This window comes from Wasmannia auropunctata, unplaced genomic scaffold (genome assembly GCF_000956235.1).
Source record: "Wasmannia auropunctata unplaced genomic scaffold, wasmannia.A_1.0 LD336034.1, whole genome shotgun sequence".
In the NCBI taxonomy this organism is placed as follows: Eukaryota; Metazoa; Arthropoda; class Insecta; order Hymenoptera; family Formicidae; genus Wasmannia; species Wasmannia auropunctata.
In genome coordinates, this window is record NW_012026856.1 from 161,357 (window position 1) to 167,804 (window position 6,448).

The following is a 6,448-nucleotide window of genomic DNA, read 5'->3' on the forward strand; positions in this document are numbered from 1 at the left end:
ATAAGCGAAAACGTCGGGGTAGGAGGAAAGAAAGGAGTTTGATCGTTTCCGGGTGCGAGCTGATTCCGCGGCACGGGTGGCTTTATAAGCCCCCACTGTTTTCGGAGCTTAAATCGCTCATGCTCGACGGCGCAGAATCGATACCGCTCTCCAAGGGACAACACCTGCCGACAGCACGCGTAAGCTCTTGAATTTTCGCGTAAAATGTTTCAAAACGGGAACCGCACTGGGACTGCCCTGAAGTGGAGGGTGGGAGAGAGGAGGAGAGGAGGGGAAGGGCCGGTCGTAACTATTTATCTGGAATCCTAAATCGCGCCCGCTCGCTCCTTCGGCTACATACAAACGACAATATTTTCGATATCTGCCGTTGCAATACGAAATCGATATTCGGCCCCGCAAAGTAGCCGCATCGGCTGGGCGCAGTCTCGACGTTCTATCTATAGCGCGCGGAATACCCGTGGAATAATATTTTCGGAAATATGTAGATTTAGCGCGCGTATATCCTCTCCTAAGACTGCGGGATCTCGGTGTAATCGGATGTGAAGAGAACAAAAATACATACCTTTATTATAATATTATTTTAGCGAGATGCGGCCAAAGGTGAACGTACTGTTAAATTACACGAAATAATTAACAGCTATTCAAGAAAGATAATAAGATATTTTAAACAAGATATTGCGACATGCAACCTCATAGCACTTTCTTTAGAAAACTTCTGCAATTAGCAAAGGCACGGAATTACTTATTTATTATTTTTTTTTTCTCTGGAATTAGAGACGTTAAACTTTACAGCCGATAAACTTTAGATCTTCCAGTCTAAATCCGTGTATCGCAATCGATTTTGCTTCCTCGATATTAAATCCCGCGTTAAATCGAACTGCTGGCAGGAAAAAGTAGACAATCCTATTATGACAATCTAAATAGTATCGTTGCTACGTTGTCGCTGAGGATGCAGCGGCGTCAGTCGAGAGAGAGTAAATCATAGAAATACTCCTCGGCGCTCGAATCCGATCGACTTCGCGGTGCACGGACAAGCACCGCGCGCAGTCGAGGAAGAGAGCGAGAAAGAGAGAGAGAGACGAAGGGAGAGACGGAGACTTACGTTATCTCCTCCGTCTTCCGAGTTTAAATCGCTCACGCTCGACAGGTCGAAATCGATATCGCTCTCCACGAAGCGGCGTCAGCCGACACACGGTCCTTCTCCTCCTTGTCGCGCTATATATCCGCCGCGCCGCGCCGTCTCGCACCCATGCCGCCGTGGGGGTGCACTCCGTCGATCTTGCCGCGCGCCGCACCCCCCCTCCCCTCCCCGACTTACGCCCGAGAGAAATCTCGGGCGCGCGCTTAAATAATCGAGCGTGGCGTGCATTCAATCGTTGTAGCAACTCCCCCCGAACGGCCGTACCGTCCGGATAGGATTCGTTTCCTATCTGGGACTTTCCCCGAGAGCGCATCCCGAGGCGAATTCGCGAGGCGAAACGTTTTCGTATACGATGATGCCGGAGGCTGTCGGGAGAACTCAAAGTTTCCGTGGGGAAACTCGCCAACTCCACATTAACCCTACCAACGATGAAGTGTCGTTCTACACAACGTCTACGCTGTAACATCTCGTCACATTTGCATATTACATCTTGCCGCGGTAGACAGAGGTCGATTTTGCCGAAAATTTAAAGGGCCATGCAGAAGATATGAGATACCTTATATGCAGAAATTTAATGCAAAAGATATGACAATGTAAAAACCTATAATTTCTCATTCGTCTCTCATTTTCTCGTACGATACAGAAAAGTTTCCAAAGGTACGATCTTGAAAAAGTTATATAATCGTAACATTATGATTCTATGTCGCGAAAGAAAGCAGTGGAATAAATGTTAGCCCTATTACAATGGCGATGCAAAAAGACAATTGGCGCTCATAAAAGGAGATAGTGGCTATTAAGCAATACGGTATCAATCTAATATGATTTCCATGCTGGTACGGCCGCAGATTTTGGCATGGACGCAGATTGCCGCGTACTGGAACGCTACTTGTCTACGATAATATGATTTATCTCATCGAGAGCGTCTGGTCCCCCTCGGGACGGTTGCCGAACGATAAATATCGACAAGCGCGCGCGATTGAATAAATCATCAACGATAGAACAGGAACCGGGACACTCGTTCGCCGCGGCAGACGGTTTCACAAATGGCAGTTTAAACTGGAAAGGGAAATGGTCCTGTTAGTTCTCTGCCAGAGCAGGACAAGAATTTCCTGCGTTTAATAGCCACGGTGCCCTCCATAGTCGAAACACGATTACGCAAAATTTATTTTCCGATATCGCGCTCCGCGCGCCGTGCCGTTCCGGGGTGCAGAGGGCTTCGTTTAAGGGGCACAACGAAGACAACGGCATTCGTAAAGGTAAAGCGAGAGTGTAAAATCTAATCACACGCCCGGCACGACTTTGCTTTGTCGAAATCACTTCTCCGTCGTGAAAATCTCGTTCCCTATTTCCATTTGAAGAATGCAATCGGAGTTGGCGCTAATAGAATTTAAGGGCACGGCGAAATCGATTTACATCCCCCTTTCGTTCGGCTACGGTCGGTACTAATCCGTTTTATCCGGAAGTTTCGGGGATTCGAGTTGCACGAAGTGTCGAAATTCATGACAATTTAGTATCCTCCAACAAAATGGCAAGAACTATACATATTTTTTCTGCGATCATGAATTAAACAATTTTATGTTTACGGGTACCGTAAATTACACGCACGATCGACCGCGAGCCGAGTAATTGTTTACGTTCCAATTTTCCAAAGCGCTCTGCTCTGCATGATTGACAAACTACGAACGTATTTCATGAAATAGATTTTTGTACGCCAATCGTAATCGACAGAAATTTACATTCGTCGAGTTTGCCGCAGGATAGATAGAAAATTAAAAAGAGAGGATCTAAAAAGCCCCGCCACGTATGGAACGAATTGTATTTTTCCGCGTGCCGCCAAATTGTGCCGATTCAGAATCTTGAAATACCTACTATAAATTGCAAAATCGCAAAAAAGGACGACTCGTAAAAGCCGGCGACGAAACGAATTTCAATTGCCTTCTGGTGAATCGAAATGCTCCGTCACAGTTGCCGCATCGTGAGTAATGGCGGTTTGATTTAAACTTTCTCGATAAATGAAATCTCTGTCTATGTAGGGATTCGGACAATTGATGATGCAACGATTACAGATTTGATGGACAGATGTCTGTCATGAGTATTCATTGATGATACGCAATGCTCGTTCACGGTTTGTACAATTGCGATTTTGCGATGTTCCATTAAATGTTCAGCATAAAAGAATGCGAATATGAGTACTATCCAAATTTTTAACTCGTCATAATTATTTTTGTTGGAAATCAGAAACTTAATTATATAGATTATATATATACACATATATAATTATGTAATAAGCATATATTTTATAGATATACATACATATATATATACATATATATATAATTTTAATAAATATATATTATACATAATTTTATATATATATATATATATATATATATTTATTTTGATTTTTACACATTTCACGTGTCAGAGGTCTACATAAAATGGATTGCTTGGAATTTTTTAAATGATCATGAAAATATGTTAGTATAAGATTGAAGATCAAAAAAATAAGTATTAAATACTTTGCATCTAAAATATTAGAAGTAGTCATTTTAAGAAATTTTTTCTTTTTTTACATTTGTAATTACAAATACAACAACTATTAATACGAATTTTTAGTACTTTTCGTTTTAATAGGCATTGTAATTTTAGCTACAAATGTCAAAAAAGGATTATTTCTTAAAACGACTACTTCCATCTTTGCGACGATGTGACAGCACTGCATGTTATCACGAGTCAACTACAGAAATCGATAATTTTTTAAAGTTTTTCGTTTTCTTTTTTATATGAGATTATTGTCATCGCATTTTGTTATAGTATATACTTTAACTCTGAAAAAGGCTTTATATTATTCTGTGCAGTCAATAAAATGATTAGTGAATCTGAAAATAATCGCGTTTAATCAGTCAAATAGATCCATCTCCAGAATTGCCTTTATTCTGGAAAAGGATTTATAATTTTATAAAATCAATAAGAAGATTGATGAATCTGAAAATAATCGCGTTTAATCAATAAAACAGGACCTATCTCTAGCATCGCCTTAAGAAATTTCGCGAGTCACTGTACAACAAAACCGTAAAAGAAAATAAAAAGAACGATTATTTGAGAGATCAACTTTCTTTAATGAGAACAGTAAGTTGAGACGCACTTGTTAAATGTATTACTGATGGCATTAAAAACGTAATCTTGATATGCGTGATATTCATGAAACGATACATGTACAATTCCCGAGTGACAAACGGCGACACGCTTATACATTCATATATTCATTACCGACATCCAGAAACTTCCGACCTCTTTCCCTGTCGTCGTGTTGCGGGGAACTGGGACAAAGTGTCATACAGCAGCAAGGTGAACACGCCAAGAAAAGTGATATTAACAGGATCGCGTTGAAACTCTGTGTCGTAAATAGATTCCAATTGAAGCCGACGCACTATCCATTGATTTACTCGATTACAAAACTTGCATAAACCGAGAGAGATTCATTGTGCGTTTCTATTGAGCCCGCAATAGACTATGCGTTGGAGATTGAGAATTGCGAATTGAAGATTAGAATTTGATCAATCATATAATTTTAATTTTAATCAATTTCGTTCTAATTGATTGAATTCTAATCTCCAATTCTTCGCAATTCTTAATCTTCAATGTATAGTCTGATATGAGTCTTATTGAGATTCTACATAATAATGCAAACTATGCAAAAAAATAACAAAGATACGAAATAAAATCTAAATAATTATTAATTTGTTGAAAATTATTATATGTATTATATATATATACATATATATATATATATATATATATATATATAAATCAACAAAGTTAAAGAAGTATAATAATTTGTTTCGACACGAATTTTATTATTTGCTACGAATTGCCATGAATACCAGTTAATTATATTAGTTAATTATTAGTTTAATGCATCAGTAATTTAATTTAACAAACAATTTAATCCATCTTTTGAAGGCTTATCTCTTGAGTCACTACGTGAGTTGTTTCCTTTCCGCAGTTACATTGTTTCATATTACAAAAGGGCATAATACTTACAAAAAGAATTTGACGATTTCTAATAAAGAATTATTAACGTGATAAATATATAAATATATTGATTTACGTGTACATATTTATCGTACATACCTTCAGCTAATAGAAGATTTACAATAAGGGATAAAATTATCACCTTGCACGCAGTTAATATGCGATATGATCAAGAATAGGAAGGTGCTGCGAATGTGGTCTGCATAAAGCCCGGCGTTACAAAAGAGAATACGTAATGATGCACTTAAAAGGGTGCACAGGGTCAAAGGGAGGTTAAATATATCAAGCTGCGACTACGTGCGAGAAATACGTACAGGGAATTACCAAGTACTTCGAAATCTGACTTTAATCTCCACATTAGCTGACGGCGCAATACTAATTCGATATCGCGAGAAATGTTCAAATAGTTAGCGTCAAGAAACGTATTACATTCTTTCTCTCTCTTTCTCTCTCTCCCCCCCTCTTTTTTCCCTATACTTCAAAATTGTTTGGTCGGTGGCGGTGGACGGTATAATTGAATAATTTATCAGCGTCCGCGATGAGAAACGATTAGCTAAACTTCGGCGATACTTCCACCGGCTGCCGAGGTGCCGCTTTGAAAGTGGAAGCTTAATACGAAGCTTGGCGGGACGAAGTTGCGAGGTATACTTTTAAATTGCGCCGCGCAAAAGAGTTTATAATAAGGCGTACGCCGGAGATTTACCGTAGGCAAGAAGCGCGGACTGCTGTCGATGCCGACAAGGAAGGAAGGTGCGGAGTTGCGTTCGTTAAATCATAAACGCGAAAATGGGTAGCACGTATCACGGGGGTATGCCTAGAGTTGAAGTTCGATCTCGATCCGTTATGCTGAAGAGCGATGGGAAAATAACGTAAGGAAGGTAAGGAAGAACAAAGGGATGGTGGGCAGAGGATGCGGTGCGGAAAGAGACGCGGAACAAAAATGAGAAAGGTGAATGATGTAAAGAGCGCGCGTGACTCTTTATTCGCGGAATATTTGCATTCATGAATCTCGTGACGCGGAAAAGCCGCAGACACGTGCAGCATTCATCGTAATGCAGCGCGGATTACTAGCGCATAATGTGATTTCGCCATATCGGTTTTTTTTCTTATTGTGCTGTCGTGGCACCGTATATTGAACATCAGATAGCTCTGTAGATAGATACAGATAATTGGAACACACGTATGCATTACAAAAAATATATACGAATAAAGTTTGGCGATTGTTTTATTAATAAAAATAATTATTTCTTTATATATATATATATATATATA